The following is a 17,587-nucleotide window of genomic DNA, read 5'->3' as shown; positions in this document are numbered from 1 at the left end:
TTAAAAGTTCCTTTAGAAACACACACGCATACCCCAAAGGAACTAAAATTTTAAAAAAACCCACAAATTATAATTTACACACAGACACACACACACATATTTTCTTTCAGGTATAATTTACATGACTTAAACTCACCTATTAAAATTGAAAAATACTGTGTTTTTAATACATTAATGATGCACATTAGACTTTACAACTATCTGATTCTAAATTTTTTCCACCTCAAAAAGAAACTCAATGTACACTAACAGTTATTCCCCACTCTTTCATTGGCCCAGCCTCTGCCACATAATAGTTTACTTTGTTCTCTGTACTTGTCTATCTTAATCAGATGTCATAGGAATGGAATAGCACACCATGTTGCTACTTGTATATGTGTACATATGTGTGTGATCATTCATGCCGTAACATATATCAATAACTTGTTTATTTATAAGGTTGCTTCTATTCTCTTATACGGGTATCTTCTCATTATTTATCCATCCATTAGTTAGGTGGGTGGATAACTTGGCTTTTGTTTATGAAGTGTGTATGTGATATCTGCATGGTATTCTATGGAGTAAGAAATAGGCCATTGAATGAGATTGTACCATATTACTTAATTTAAATTTCTAATGATGTCTGACAACAAATATCCCTATAAACAAACAATCGATCATACCTTGTGTTCAGTTAGAGTAGACAGCTGAAATGGACTCTTTCTAATACCTTCTAAAGATGACTTAAGTACAGATATGGGACAGGGAAAAGGGGTCTTTGTGAGGTTCAAAGAGGCAACTTTCTAAAACTACAATACAGGAGGATATGTATATTCAGGAAATCTGCCAGTAATAATGTCTGTTGCCCTTCAAATAAAATGGTTAGCCTGACCAAGGGCAGATGTAGGTCCCAGACTGCCAAGATGGGTTCCTATCTTTTTCAGACCTGACGCAGCCTGTGGCAGTACTCTTCTGGCCCTAAAAGGCTGAATATAAATCATGCTTGTTGGCAATTTCTGCTGACGTGCTGCCTGACACATGGCTTAAAAGCCTTTCTCAGAGCTGAGAATAAATTCCAAGACAGCAATGACAGCTATAACAATGATGCCACATGTTAAAGCATTTAAAAGCCCTCAACAGGAGTAGTCATTCAACACGGCATCCTTTACTCAGATAGCTCCTGCACATTGCAAGACAATGGAGAGTGGGCTGTGCTAGGCTGCAGGATAAAGGGAGGAGAAAGACTGTTCGCACCACACTTCAGAGTGAAGTCGCTAAACACTATTCAGATGAAGTGGCCCCTGTTCCACCCTCACCTCTTCTAGCCCAAAGGGATCAAGTTCTTCCAAGGCATTTCAGTTGTGAGCAGATGTCTACCGTGCGAGAAGCAAAGGAGACAAAGGGGACAGAGCAGTGCTTGAAAGAGCATAATAAACACAAATTATGCTGCTGCCAATAGACCATGCAGCTTTCATTTGCAATCTGGCTTATTCCACGTGATTTGCTTCTAAAGGACTCGGGCTCATTCTGGAATTGGTGTTGGGAGAGGGTTAGGCAGACACTGAGTCCTTGGGGTCAGCTCCATGGGGTGTCCAATTGGGAACATGTGCTCCAAATATATTTGACACTCAAGAATTCTGCTTAAAATATAAAGCCACAAGAGAGAAAGGGTTAGCTAGTCTCGTAGAAGGGATAAAAACTATCCCCTCCAGAGTCTGCTTTTGCAAGAATCTGCCAAAGACTAATTTTTATTGTTCCACAATAAATGCTACATGTATGTGTGCGTATATATGTGTGCTCAGAAAATACTGCTTTCTGAAGGGAACATGCCTGAAGTTCACAGGATGACTCGGCAACGTGGAACAAACTAAGGGACCTTCCTGAGTCCAAAGAAAATAAGAAATTCCCTGGCATTTTGCTGGCTCACAGATATTCTGCAAAATGTCCTGGGAGATCGACCATCTGGACAAAGATATCCCCATATAATATGAACTAGAAAACAGGAAAAAATACACCCCTACTCAGATCCAAGTCAAGAAGCCAAATGACTGACGGTAGTAACTTCATGCAATGCTAAGTGGAAAAGGACCTAGGCTCTAGGCACCAGAGAGTACTTAGGGAACTGGGGCAATGGCCAGCAGAGTGTCACAAGGGCAGAAAGAACAGGGTCCTGTTGCCCATGAAACTATAGGAGACTGGTCAAAGATGAGGACAGGAAATTGAGAAATTTCCATTTATATAATGACTTCCATGTTCTCTAAGAACCCTGAAGCTGGCTAAAATAAAGAGTATTTCCTGGCTGACTTTGGGTAATAGAATGGCAGTTTCCTTCCTGGAGTCCACTAGAGTTTGAAAGTTTATAAAGGGTAAAAGGAACTGGAAGATTTCATCTGCTAAATCAGATAGATTATCCAGTTATCAACCCTGTTAAGTGAGCATGGAGAGCAGGCACAAACAAGCAGGGTTGTCACCCACATTAGGAAATGACAATGTCATTTTTTTAGTATATTATCGGTTATTCTAACACTTTACATGTTTTATTGGAATAGATCTGAAGTGTATAGATTGATTTTAAACACTTTCATTAGAGTCACTGGTAGTCCACAAGAATAGGCAAATATGTATGCTGTGGTGTCTTTGATGCTTTCAAACTAGGGAGCCAGACTTTCCATTCTTTGCATGGGAAAGTTACTGGTGATTTTATTTACCTGAAACCTAAAACACTGTTTCCTGAGCAGAGTACACAATCTCCAATCCCCATAAAAAGCTCCATCATCCACTTTTCAACAGCCAATCTCTGAACTAAGGAACCAGTGTCTAATGTCACTCACCAGCAGGTCCTGTCCTATTTAAGAGATCCACTTTCCAGAACAACCATCTACAACTTGTGGCCCACAGTTCTGCCCTAGTGCAAGAAAATGTGGTCCAACGTACCACCTCTAGACCGAGGTCAAGTAAAAATAAAATTGACTGCTGCCTGTCAAAGAGAATAATGACTCAAAGACACACTGGGAATCACTACTCCAGACCACAAGACAATCTCCAGCTATTATCAGAGCTTTAAAAACAAAAACAAAAAACAAAATCAATCCAGATGGCCAGGCAAGCAACTTTGCGGTCCTGGTTGCTAAGCACCACTTTCTAGTCAGGAGCTATTGCTTCACTATCTTCATTGTTGCTTAATTTTTCCACAATGGTGTGTGTGTGAATGTGTGTGTGTGTGTGTGTGTGTGTGTGTGTGTGGGTGTGTGGGTGTGTGTGTGTGAGGGAGAGGGGGGAGGCAGCTAGATATAAGAGATAAAAGGTACAGATACTTTTAAGATTAATGTGTTTAGAAAAATGAAAACGGAATGGAAAAGACCCATAATATTCCAGCCTTCTCATCTTTTGTCTTTCTCTTTCTTATTTCTTCTGCCCCCTGACCCTCTCTCCCTTCTTCCCTCCTTTTATTTTTGTCAGTGGAGTATTTTCCCTATACAAGCATTAAAATGAGCTCATTGGAGTAGTGATACAATCGAGTAATTAAGCACGAGCACAGATCGGACTCAGAATTAGACTTTGGCATCACAGAACCATAAATGAAGAAGAGGAAGAAAGGGAGGAATGGGAAAAAATGAAAAAGAAGAAATGGAATGAGGGAAAAAAAGGAAATTTCCAGGAGGAAAATTAACCACATGACATAAAAAGATAGAAGTGGAACCCCCTCCAGCAAGGCCCTCCCCTCCTCACTCTCTAACTACAGTTTTCCTTCCTTAGCCACAAGAATCATTCCATTGTGTCCTTGGGATGCACAAAAGGTCTCAAAGTATTGATATAAAAGCCAGTGGCTGGGACAAGAGTGTTAAGAGACTCAGTGTCCCATTTAGAAATGAAATTCCAACGCTCTCATGCCATGTCAAGAATCAGAAGGCCAAAGTAGGCTAGATACTCACATGTTGCTGCAACAGGAATAAGTAAATGTAACTGGTGGCGGGCAGCAGGGAGCTGACTTTAGCACACCTCCATTTCAACAGTAGGTTTTCTTACATCTGGTTTCAAAGTAAGAGTCCTCTGGAATTCCAGAATTTGTAGAAATCACATGTAGAGTGATTCCTACAGCTGCCCAGTCACAAAGTTCTAACTCCATCCAGAAGTTCTAATGCACCAGTGAGATGGCTCAGCTAGTAAAGGCACCTAATTGAAAGCCCAAAGACCTGAGTTCAATATCAGGACCTACATGATGAAAGGAGAGAACCAACTCCTGCAAGTTGTCCTCTGAGCACCACAGTTATACTGTAGTGGGCATATGAACACACACTAAATCGATAAGTCAGTGTAATAAAAAGATTAATTTCTTTTAACTTCTAACTTCTCTTTGAAAAAAGTACTTGGAAAGAGTTAAAAGAATATAAACAATTGTCTTAGGGTTTGTCTTCCTGCACAAAACATCACGATCAAGAAGTATGTTGGGGAGGGAAGGTCTTATTCAGCTCATACTTCCACATTGCTGTTATCACCAAAGGAAGTCAGGACAGGAACTCACACAGGGCAGGAACTTGGAGGCAGGAGCTGATGCAGAGGCCATGGTGCTGCTTACTGGCTTGCTTCCCCTGGCTGGCTCAGCTTGCTTTCTTATAGAACCCAAGACTACCAGCCCAGAGATGGCACCACCCACAATGGGCTGGATACTCCCTCGTTGATCACTAACTGAAAAAATGCCTTACAGCTGGGTCTCATGGAAGCATTTCCTCAACTGAAGCTCCTTTCTCTGTAATAACTCCAGTCTGTGTCAAGTTGACACACAAACCCAGCCAGTACAATTGACCCCTTGTAAATTTGACACACAAACACATCACTAGTAAGCCTCAACCCTTACTTTCTTATTCATCCCCTAGACCTAGATAACTTTAAAAGTCTCACAGTCTTTACAAATTCTTACATATCAAAATTACAATTCCTTTACAATATTCCATCTCTTTTGAAATCCAAAGTCTTTCTTACAATTTAAAGTCTCTTAACTGTGGGATCTACTAAAATATTTTCTTACTTCAAGAGGGAAAAATATCAGGGCACAGTCACAATTAAAAGCAAAATCAAACTCCAATGTCTGGGATTCACCCATGATCTTCTGAGCTCCTCCAAGGGCTTGGGTCACTTCTCCAGCTCTCCACTTTGTAGCACACCTTGTCTTCTAGGCTCCAGCTGCCTGTACTCCACTGCTGCTGCTGTTCGTGGTGGTCATCTCATGGTTCTGGCATCTCTAAAACACTGCTATCTTCTGCTGCAACTGGACTGCACTTTCACAAATAATAGCCTCTGACAGGCTCTTTTCGAGGTACCAAGCCTTACCTCTTTGCATAACCTCTCCAGTCCTTGGACTTCAACTGCATCTGAGGATGCACCTTCACCAATGGCCTCTTCTGGCTCTCCCAGTGCCAAGCATGAGCTGCTTCCCTTCATGTTTTCAAAACCAATACCACCTAGGTGACTCTTTTATACATTACAAAGTCCGGCTACCAACACAATGTACAACTGTGGCTGCCTCTAGAACACAGATTCTTTGTCCTCTAGAAGTACTTCCCAGATTTCACCTCAGTGATGCTGGTCTTTTCTTAATCACTGCTAATTTCTTAGCTCTAGCTAACCAGCATCAGCAGAGCTGGGAGCCAAACCCAGGAAAATACCTGCTGTCCTAAGAGAACCTAGGAAGTTACCTGCTGTTCTAGAAAGCCTAGTCAGTGCAAGGTTAAGAAAGGACATTCACTGGTCTCAGGCCCCAGGAATTTAAAGAACGTCTGGCATTTCCTGAGAGCTGGTTACAACAATGGGATGGTCTAGGGCAATAAGCATTCAATAGTAAGATAGCCCTAAGCAATGACCCTCGTCCAAACTTCCCAGTGTGCTGTGTCTTTATAAACTGAACCTGAAATTAAAGTTTCAGAGCTTGATCAGAACCCCAGACTTGCTCTCATTCCTTGTGTCTCTTGTCCCTTCATTCTTTCGCCCCCTTCCCTAAGGTCTCGTCGAATCCCCGCAGGCCGGGCACAGCACTACCAGGAAGGCAAAAGTTTTCCTTTAGTAGTCTTGTTCATCACAGCAGATTCTTTAGCCATAGCTAACCAAAACCACAGAATCTTCATAATCAAAACAGCAATGGTCCTGATAAGAGCTTTTAATCTTCCCTCTGAAATTTCACAAGTCAGGTCTCCATCTTCTGCACTGTTTTCAACATTATCTTCCAACCTCCTATGGAACATCCCACAGAGCTCTTAATATCCCAATGGCTCTTTTAGCCCAAAGTTCCAAATTCCTTCCACAGGTCTCCCCAAAACATGGTCAGGTTGTTAGAGGAATGACCCACTACACTGGTACTAGTTGTCTTAGTAAGGGTTTGTATTCCTCCACAAAACATCATGACCAAGAAGCACTGCTGTTTATCACCAAAGGAAGTCAGGACAGGAACTCACACAGGACAGGAACTTGGAGGCAGGAGTTGATGCAGAGGCCATGGAGGAGTGCTGCTTACTGGCTTGCTTTCCGGACTTGCTCAGCTTGCTTTCTTATAAAACCCAGGACTATCAGCCCAGGGATGGCACCACCCACAATGGGCTGGACACTCCCTCATTGATCACTAACTGAGAAAATGCCTTACAGCTAGATCTCATGGAAGTATTTCCTCAAGGGAGATTCCTTTCTCTGTGATAACTCCTACTTGTGTCAAGTTGACACACAAAACCAGCCAGTACACCAAGCAATTCCTTTGACAACAGTCTAATAAACATTGGTATTTTTCTATATTCCTACCTTTGTTAGACAAGATCCACAGCAAAAACAATGAAATTAATTTTCTTTCAACAGATTATTGGCAATTCTAGAAATAAGGTATTCGTTAATCTTATTTTATGTTTTATGAAAGAGTGTTATAGATACACATCTATATAAATCATAAAACTTTGATGGAGTAAACTTTATGAGTTTGGACCAATTCATGTCTTTGAGCTTCTCCACTGTTCCCAAATCTACATATATGGAAACTTAATTCTTTCTCCAATTTCTCAAATTATGCTAGCCTTTGGTAGGGTTTGTTTTTTGTTTGGGGTGTGTGTGTGTGTGTGTGTACACATAATGAGAACTAGTGACACTACAGTAAGTTTTTTAAGGCAACAAAACATGAACTAGAGAGATGTCTCAGTGAGCATTGGATTCTCTTGCAGAGGACCTGAGTTTGATTCCCAGCCCCAACATGGTGGCTCACAACTGTTTGTCACTTCAGTTCCAGGGGATCCAATGCCCACTCTGGTCTCTGGGCACTATGTACACATGGTCCACAGACAAAATACAATAAAATATTACTACTACTATTATTATTATTATTTGTAGTAATAATACCATTAGTAGTAACTAGTAGTAATAGTAGTAGTCATAAAAGTAATAGTAATAATAATAATGTAACAAATCAGTTTTCAAATAAACCAATTTTCCCTGTTTTGTTTACTTGTTTGTTTGATAGTCTGCACTTTGGTAATGGGGGCTAGAACCCATGGTAGGCAACGATGTTACTATTTGAGCTCTATCATGTGACCTTAGAATGTTTTAATTTTATGTTTTACCTTCCAGTTCCTACATCTACTTTATCTTGCAAAGCCATCACCAAAGTGTTCATAGTAATCTTCACACTACTCCCTTTCATGACACTGTAAACAGTTTGTAAGTTTCTATTCTGCCTTCTAGTTTATGATTAGTAAAAGCTGAGTGATATTCCTTTGTACTGAAGCACCATCGTTAAAACCATGACCCGACTGTTAATATGTCAAAGGCAGACCCAGTAGTAAGGAAAGCTCAGAACTGTAATTCAAAGATCATAGCACTGATTTATACTGGCCTGTTTCTGAATCACTGACATACTTTTCTATTCTCCCACTAATAGGGTGCAGACCAGCAGACTATAAGACCACACCTGCCATTCACGAGGTAGAAAAGTAAATATGCTGCGTACAAAGCTTATGCCACAGAGCAACTTTTCACCTTTGCTTTGCTTACAAACACAGAGACAGTTGGGAGTGTTAACCCTTGCAGCCCCATAATTTCATAATTGTCTGACCAAGACTCCTGGCTGTTAGTCATTGCTATATCCAAGTTACCTCCAGACCTACTTTCCAGGAAGGTCTAAGTCAGAAAGTTAACATCTTTCTTTAAAAGTGAATAAACTGAAGATACTCCCACAAATTTAGCAGCGAACCTTTTTATGTGTCCAGGAAATATGTGCTCATTTGTAAGGATAGACCTCATGTACTTAGCCTTCTGTGCAGACCTGGATATGAAGTATAAACCTCTCACTGTCTTCCTCGTGGCTGGCGCCTTTTGCAGATTTCAGACCTCCAGAATCTGGTTCGCAGCTACAGTGAGAGGTTATTTTGATTATGTTCCACATAGGTTTGCAGGGTTTTGTCAACAGGCTCCTAGAATTTTCACTTCTTAGAAACATTCCTTTGTGCTCCCTCTTACTGTTGTTCCTTGTCATTCTTGCTCTAAAACATGCTAAATAATTCCAGCCTTCCAAAGCCGTTTGCACCTTTCATGACTCGTAGCGGGTACATGGGCTGTACAAATACTAACAAGGAAATCAGTCTCTGAGACGTGCTAAATAATCACATTGTTGGAGCTATAACAGCAATACAAGGCACTTCCATTTTCACAAGTACATTTTGAATGTAATAAAATAAAGAGTGTTAGTTAAACAGAGACATTTGCACCCTAGGAGGTTGGAGAGCTGTTCAAAGGTAACATTGACAGAGGTTAATATATGAAAAGGAGCTGTTGGCAACAGATTATTATTATTATTTTAAGTGGAAACATACTTATAGTGCTTAAAAGGAATATGACTGCAATCTTATTATGATAGGTCCTCTATATTTTGAATTTTTAAAAATACAAATTTACTGGTGATTCATGCATCTCACTCAGTGAAACCTGAACTCCTTGAAGCATGTCCCCACCTTCTCCCATTTTTCTCTTAAACCTTCCAGGTTCAGAATGTCCAGTGGATATTATCCAGCCAGGATAAATGACTGACTTGAAATGAATTTGATTCTCAGCATGGCAACCACGCCAAGAATAATGCCCATCATTGTTGATTGTCACCAGAGCCTAGCCTTTGTCTCTGCTTAGGAAGCCTCTTGCTGGGACTCAGAAAAGAGAAACTCTGGGGCAATCATCAACAACAACCACCAGGAACATTTTGTGCCAAAAATAAGTCACTGTAATCTTGCTATAGAAACTTACCTGTAAATCTTCAGGATGAAGTTCCCAACCCACACTTTGACACTCTTGAGGGATGGATTTTTTTGTCATATGCTATCAACAGCAGTAGGGATGTATATGGCCAAAGCAGTACTTAACCTGGAAAATAGTTGTTTTCCTTTCTTGTGCCTTCAAACCTCATTCCTTCTTTGAGTATAGTTTATAGACACATTGGATTCTCCTGGAACCTGTGATTCTGATGACTGAATCCTCAATCGTATTCTTTCAAATTCTGTTTTAAAACACTCTACCTGTTAAAGTCATTGTATAATGGAAGCCAAGGTATTTTTCTGTAACTCTGTGTTGGTTTGAGTGAATAAGGTGTATCCCCATAGGTTCAGGCATCTGAGTACTAGGTCCCCAGTTGGTACTACTGTTTGGGTAGGTTTAGGAGGTGTGCTCTTGTTGGAGGAAGTTTTCCAGTGGGGCGCGGGCTTTGAGCTTCTCAAATGCATTCACTGTTCATTCTCTCTGCTTCCTGCTTGAGTTTCAAGCTGTGAGCTCTCAGCTGTCTAGCCATCATGTCTGCCACCTGCCACCACGCTTCCCCACCATTATGGATCATAACTTGCTGAAACCGTAACCCCAAATAAACTCTTTATTCTAGTCACCTTAGTCATGGTATTTTATCACAGAAACAGAAAGGAAATGGATTTCCTGTCTCTGCTTCCCCTTGGCGATGTCTGTTTGGCATCAGTGTCATTGTCTTTATGGCTTAAAACTCTAAGAACTGCAGGGGATACCTTCAAAAATGGCCAGAGTTCATGGGGATTAGAAACATTTCTACTATTGTAACACACAGCTCAGACATTGACTGGCAAGAACACCTAACTCTCCATTTCCTATGAGGCTCCTTCACCCTAGGTAGAAAACTACAAATTTGACAAGCAAAAATCTCACCACAAACTAAGAAAACAGTAGATCATATTGGCCTAAAACAAACATCAAATCATAGCACATTTTTGCCACTCAATGTCTGTAAACCCCAGTGTTTATACTTCAGTGTGTGTGTGTGTGTGTGTATGTGTGTATGTGTGTATGTGTGTATAAATATATATGTGTGTATATGCATATATGTGTACATATGTACACATATATATGTGCATATGTGTGTATATACATATATACACATGTATAAATATATAATATATACACATACACAATATAATATTTTATATATTTGTTTGTATATGTACATACATGAATTTATACACACACTTATGTATTATGATGATTATATGCATGAGATTACCATAGTGTGAGAATTTAATAAAATGCTTGTAAAACCACCCTTCTGAGGCCCACTACTGTAAACTAGAAGTTGGTTGTTTTTTCATTATTTCTGTTTTTGTTTTGTGCATTCTTACTTTGTTCAATAATAGTTATTCACCCAGGACCAAATAAATACACTTTCCACTTTCTATAGCTGGGTATTTCTAGTTTCCTTTATATTTTTGTAATAAAACACTGATACCTTATAATTTAATCTTCAGTTATTTTTTGTTTAAACTTTTAAACCAGATTATAAATGTTCTACAGAAAAGACTGAATCTTTTACTTTGCTGTGAGGTTAAATGATTTGAAGAAGTCATTTACTGACCATCTCTGAGGTGCAAAGTGCTGCCCACTCTGCCAATCAGTCACTGAGAGTCGCTGAGTTCCTGACACCATAGAAATGCTATCAGCATTTACCTGGCATAACTTCACAACTGAGTCTGTATATTGTAAAAGGCTCATATTTAAAATAACCAAAGTACTCAGTGTGTCATAAGTTGCATTTGGGCATGTCTCTGAGTAAGGCAAACATCTCTGTGAGCAGGAAGTTTAAATTCTACTAGAAATGTTCATGTGCAATAAACACAAAGCAATAAAGAGATCACAATTCAGTGCAAGTCTGCAGGGAGCCTGAGGATTATGTCTTATAATGTTACATTTTAGAATACTGTTAATGAGGATCTGTAGGAATTGAGTTATAATGCCCCCTTTATAAAGATTTATAACACGACATGAATTTCCCATCTAAGGGAACCTCCTGTTAGTATCCAATTTAAAGCATTATAAAATGACATTATTGCATAACATCTGTTATCAGCTGGTGATTCTGTGGTAAGATTGTGATGAGCAAGTTATTCAGCAGAAGTCATGAGACCTCTATGCCTGCATTATTCTCAAGCTACTTTCTATCACTCCTGTATTGGCTCCAAGACAGAGGATATAGTTGGTGGAAATCATGGAATGTCACCTCAGTCCATTCTAAGACTTCAACTAGGACCTCATCTTATCTGCTCTGCCCAAAATGACTAATTGTCTATATTTTCAAGAACTATACTTATTAGTTTCTGTACACAACTTATGGATAGTCAAAGAAGAGCTATTTGGAATTTTGATTCTTATTTGAATACACTATTTTTTTCCTTGATTCTAAAGAACCTAGTAATGAGATGTTATAACCAAAATGATGATCTTCATACAGGTAAGATACACAGATGTGTAAACAGAGACTATAAATCAAAGCCGCAATACTGCTCACTGCAAAAGTAACTCCTATACCTGTAATTAATATGAAGTTGTTTTTTTTAAAATATATTTACATGTCTAAAAGAATCCACTCAAACAAAATTCACTATCAGAAATTTCCAATTCGAAGCCAGATGTTGTGTCAGATCATCACTTTAGGGGCTGGAGTAGGGGGTTCTTAAACTTGAAGCTAGCCTGGACTACACAGTATGCCCAAAGCCAGCTGGGGCTGTAAGAGTAAAATGTTGTCTGAAAAGGCACATGAGAGAAAGAGTCCCCAGTTCACATCCCACACACAGTCACACAGCTGACACTCTATCAAATGCTGGAAAATGAAAACAGGAGAGTCACTTAAACGTGCATAAAACTTTACAGTAACCAGGACATGAACAACACTCACCTCATGACATACGTTTTGGAAAGAAGTTTTCTTTGGCTAACACAAAGTTTTCTTGGTAAATACAGGCTAATGATACACTTGGGTTGTTTGTTTGTTCGTTGTTATTATTGAGAATTTTTGTTTTGTTTTATCTTCAGAATGAAAAATATAAGTAAATATTTAAATATTATAAAAATACATCACATTTACTATCCCCAATGAGAGTTGAGACCTTCCAAAGGGTAGAAGAGCTTTTCACAATACTTGTACTTTGTCAAAGGCAGAACGAGGCTGTAGAGATGAATCATCAGGTAAAGCTCTTTCCAGGCAAGCCTGATGACCCAAGTTCCATTTCCTGAAGCCACATTAAGGTGGCTCCACAGAGTTGTCCTCTGACCTCTACACACTCCCCACAAAAATCCCTGCCCAAGTAGTAAATAAACGAAATGTTGTCTTTAAAAAGTTGAAGATGCTGACACATAACAGTCATGGAATATATGATAATTTATTAGAACAATAATAATTATTTAGCATATATATAACATATATTATTATAAATGATAATATCACTTTCTCACACCATTCAAGAATTGAATGAATTATAAGAATAGAAACAATAAAATTTCCTACTTCTGACCTCTGGCATCACCACACCCCAGTATGTCAGTTAAGAAGGATAGAGGCCACTTTTTGGCAAACAGAGACTGCCTTTTATTCATGGCCAAATCTGCAGGATGTAGATGAATCCCTGGGACTTATATCAGACATCCAGCTCATAGCTTCTGGCCAACTCGCTAGTTTCCCCTTGGTCTTCCTACCAGTGCTGTTCATGTTCCCATCTCACCGTATCTTAAACTCAGAGGTAAAGGCAGGGCAAGGATCTAAGAGAAGAAGGTTGGTAGAGGATGGATGCCTGAATGGAGGAGGCCTTGTGGATAGGGACCACATAATCGGGCTTGCACTTGCACAGCCTTTTTTTAGCACTGACTCAATCATCTGTAAAAGCATTAAAGATTAATGCACTAATGCACTATTAGGACTTGACTGTTCATTATGGTAAATGATCCTTTGTTTGAAATTTGTAAATAAAAAATAATTTCTTCAAACTTCACCGAGGTTTCCATCTAAATCAATAAGACCTTGGGATCATTCAGAGTGGCATAAGATTCAGATAGAAAAACATTTTAAGTATAAATCAATACAGGAATCCCATAAAAAGGCTGAAACAGTGTCAGTTTTAAAAACTCTAAGTTCTTATTTTATTTTCTGAACAAAACTTCAGCAAGGCATTGGTGTCTTCAATCACTTCAAAGGGTCATTCCTCTCCAGATTAGACAAATATCACATTCTCAGATAACATGATATTGGCAGTTTTATAAATCAGCCTTATTTTGCTCAACCATTTCAGAAAATGTAGGGTTTAGCTCTCTCTAGTCCTCATTGGGAGAGGTAAATTGCTCCAGAATAAAAAAAAAAGTATTATACACAATGCTACTTAAACTTGCCTACAATATATATGCAAATATTAGAAATATATATTTACTCATATTTTGAAATAGGCCAGAATATACAAGAAAAAGTCAAACCTGAATTAAAGATTGTCTAAGATCTTCCCCTTTATTATTTCACTTTCCAGCCACGGGAAAAAGGACAATTTCCCCACAAATAATGCAGTACATGTGTTATATTAGTCCTGTGGGAATACTGCTAAACATATAACATATAACAAAATGGCCTTAGAGCACTAATGACAAACACACAAGCTTAACCCACACCTATATTGGCCATACTCTATACATTGTTTGAATCAAGAATTTTACTTTTTAAAATAACGTTACATTCTTATAGGAGTCTGTATAGGGAAAATGTATAACTTCTAGACAAAAAATTGTATTAAAATAGTTATTAATATTTTAGATTTCTTTATTGCATTTTAAGAGTATTTTGCCTGTGTGTGCGTGTGTGTGCATGTGCACGTGAGTGTGTGTATGTGAAAGAGAGAGAGAGGAGAGAGAGACAGAGACAGAGACAGAGAGACAGAGAGAGAGAATGTGTGTGTATGTACCACATGTGTTTCTTGTGCTCACAGAGGTCAGAAGAGAGCATCAGATCATCAGATTCCCTATAACTGGAGTTATGGATGGTCATAATCCATGAAGTGGATGTTAGGAACTGAACCAGGGTCCTTTTCAAGAACAATAAATACCCTTAACTGCTGAGTCATCTTTCCAGCTACTAGCTGTCTTTAAGCCAATTGAATACAAAAGTTCTGGAAACATGTAAGTTGTTAATAACCTAATATTTGAGGTTGAGGTTGGGGATGGAAAGTAGGATGCTAAAATGCTATGATCAGTTGTAGGTACTCTCTCCTGAATAAAAAATTTCACTGCCATTAGTAAAATATGATAGAATTCTAAAAGAATGTGGGATATTCTCAAACATATGGGCCAATTATAAGTAAGACAAAAAAACATAAATTAGGAGGTTTATCGACTTTATGAAGAGATAATTTGCAGATTTCAACAAATTTAATACTCTGAATTGAAGGCCAACGGTCACTTTCCTCATATGTATTTACTCAATAAATGCCGGTTTAAGAATAAAGAATTAGTGAATGAATTTTCAGCAACTTATAAATTGTGATCTAGAACACATAAAAATTTTGGTGTCATCACACCTTCAGAACCTGAGCTCCCTACTGCAATATTAATTTGGGAGTTTATCTTTGTCCCCTTGTTCCCAAATGACTGGATGAGGTTCCTATGTTTACTCTAGCCCATCGTAGCTTTAAAATAATTGACACAGATACCTGAAAGATTTAGTAAGAAGCTGGCAGCATTATAACTGGGCAGAGATTCATCTATCCTAACCTGATCTAATCAATTAGGCTATCTATCACATGGTCCTCTGCTTTGAATCTGAGTCTTGCCTTGGCTCTCTGCTCCGTGTGTGTGTCATCATGGAGACTCCCTTAGTGACCTGCTCATGGCAACTCCTCATGGTCTATGACCTGCCTCCTGGTGACTTCTTTCTCCTCCCAGTCTCTCCACATGATCTCTCTACACCTTTTTCTCTTTCCCTCCTCTCACCATCCCTAGTCTCTTTGGGAACCCCTGACAAGATCCAGTCAGACTCCAGTCCAGACTCCAGTCTTCTGCCCAGCTAATTGTCGGATCAGCTCTTTATCAACCAATCAGAGGTGATCGAAAACAACTTTTACTTAACATTGAGACTAGAGATGCTTGACCATACCAACATCTGAACTGCAACCAGATGTCTAGGCATAGAAATTAGCATCTGAATATACAACGCATAACATCATCCCCCAACACCCCATTCTCCCCTTTTAGTTCAATAAAAGGCTTTTTCTTATATTAATAAACTATAAACAATAGTGTTAATTTTGGAAACAATTAGGTTAGAATTACATTCATAATGTCCAGTCTATTGATATTTGGCAACAGTTGATAAAATACTCTATTATCTATCCTATCTTTGTTGAGTTCAGAGTTCTGTACTTAAATCAAATTCTATTCTAACTTAAATTCATAAGTCTAAGAATATTCTCATAGAACTTAAAACATTTTCTTAAATCTTAAACAACTTAAGCTTAATTGTGAGACTATAACTATCTAGTCTTCGATACCATCACAGATTTGAGAAGGAAATATCACCTGAGTGCGCAGAAAGTGCGGGCAAGCAGCTTCCAAATCTATAGAAATGACAGAGACAGCTGACTGCCTAGACAGTCGCCCAAAATTTCTCTGAGTCATTAGAGCATCATCTTTATCTTTCTGGTCCAAATCATTTGGCAGACTTTTCTGTGAAGCAGTAATTATGAGTCCCCATATTCCTAGCACAAGTTCCATGAATAGCCAGTTCAGGTCCTAACTCATCTCTGCAGGGATAAGAAGAAAGCAGGAAGAAGAGAGAAGCTTGGGGTTCTTGGATGCTGTAAAGCCCCAAATCACAGGTCCAAAGAATCATATCCAAGCCCAAGTCACCACAAGCAAGGACTAAGTCTAGGCAAGAGACAGTTGGAAATAGAGGTAACTTCAACATTTCTGCAAGGTGGCAGTACTTGCCAGGGAGCCAGCCTACCAAGTAAAAACGCAAATGAACTCAGGGATTTCTACCTACTAACCAGGTTCCAAAGTACATCAACAGCACTTCAGCACTCATACAGTCCATGTTGAGTGGAACAGTAGCAAGACCAGAGAGAGCAGAATAACCAACAGAATACAGAAATTGGTTGGGTACACACGGAGAAGAGAATAATATCAACCTGCTGCTCACCAGAGACTGCAGGCATTTAGGTAGCTAAACCTTATTCCCAACCTTCTTACTAATAAAGAGTTGGCCAAAGACATATATTCATTTGGTACCTACAAGTACCAAAGCTGACAAGCCCTATCAGACAGTGGGAAGTTAGGTGAGGTCAGGACAGGTACAGACCAATAAATATTCTTCATCCAGAGCTATTCCTCCAAAACCAAATGATACTGAACTTTCTCCCAAATTGGTATAATTGAAGGCTTGGTCATCTTTAAGGCCAGGTAACAGTAGCCCAGACAGACAGTAAAAGGTTGCTAAAAACTTAGCTGTATTGTAAAAGTCAGTAACAATAACAAATAGGCAAAATGATGGACATGGAAGAAAGCATGGGTGTGAAACCATGAAAAATGTTTAAATTCAATATATATATATATATATAGGTATAGGTATAGATATATAGAGATATGTATGATATAAAATGTTTAGATTCGACATAAAACTTAGCAAAGGATTTTTAACTTTCATTACAACTACTTACGTATGGATATATGAGCATGTCGATGTATGTAGGTATGCACATGGTACATGCCATATTATAGGTATGGAGGTTAAATGATAACTTGGAGCAATCAGTTCTCTCCTTCCACTATGTGGATCCTGGTGATCAAACTCAAGTCATCAGGCTTGACAGCAGTGTCTGCCTACTGAGCTACCTTGCTGCCCCAGGAATGTGCTTTTTAATAGCATTACAGGCAGAGAGCAATACTGTTCTTACATATTTATAGCAAGTGTTTAAGTTGAGGACTCCAACTTAGCTCTGAATACAAAAAAGCTTAAACACTGCTCATATTCATAATAAAACTTCTAAGTATCCATGATAACCTGAGAATTTGAAACCACTATCTTCACCACTAATCCTAAAAAATGTTAGCATGCATGTGTGTGTGCGTGCACGCATCATAGCCACTGTGATTGAAAAATGTAACAGTATGTTAAGTCCCAGATCCTTCTGTGTCGTCACTTCCTCCTGCATCAGAAGAACTAAGCCACCACTACTTATAAAACTGGCTTCTGTGGAATTGCACAACCCCCATATTTCCATACTCTGAAAGATTAATTTGATGTGTTGTAATTTGGCTTCTGTGCTGAAAATCCTGT

General features: G+C 38.9%; 1 long non-coding RNA gene across 1 annotated transcript in view; it reads right to left on the bottom strand.

Annotated features, from left to right (window-relative positions):
- LOC114622809 overlaps positions 1–17,587 on the bottom strand; it is a 67,256-nt gene that overhangs the window by 33,450 nt on the left and 16,219 nt on the right. The gene's annotated exons all lie outside the window — the stretch shown is intronic.

This window comes from Grammomys surdaster, unplaced genomic scaffold (genome assembly GCF_004785775.1).
Source record: "Grammomys surdaster isolate TR1022 unplaced genomic scaffold, NIH_TR_1.0 191, whole genome shotgun sequence".
Lineage (NCBI taxonomy): Eukaryota > Metazoa > Chordata > Mammalia > Rodentia > Muridae > Grammomys > Grammomys surdaster.
The sequence above is the reverse complement of the archived record's forward strand: the minus strand, read 5'-3'. Positions and strand labels throughout refer to the sequence as shown.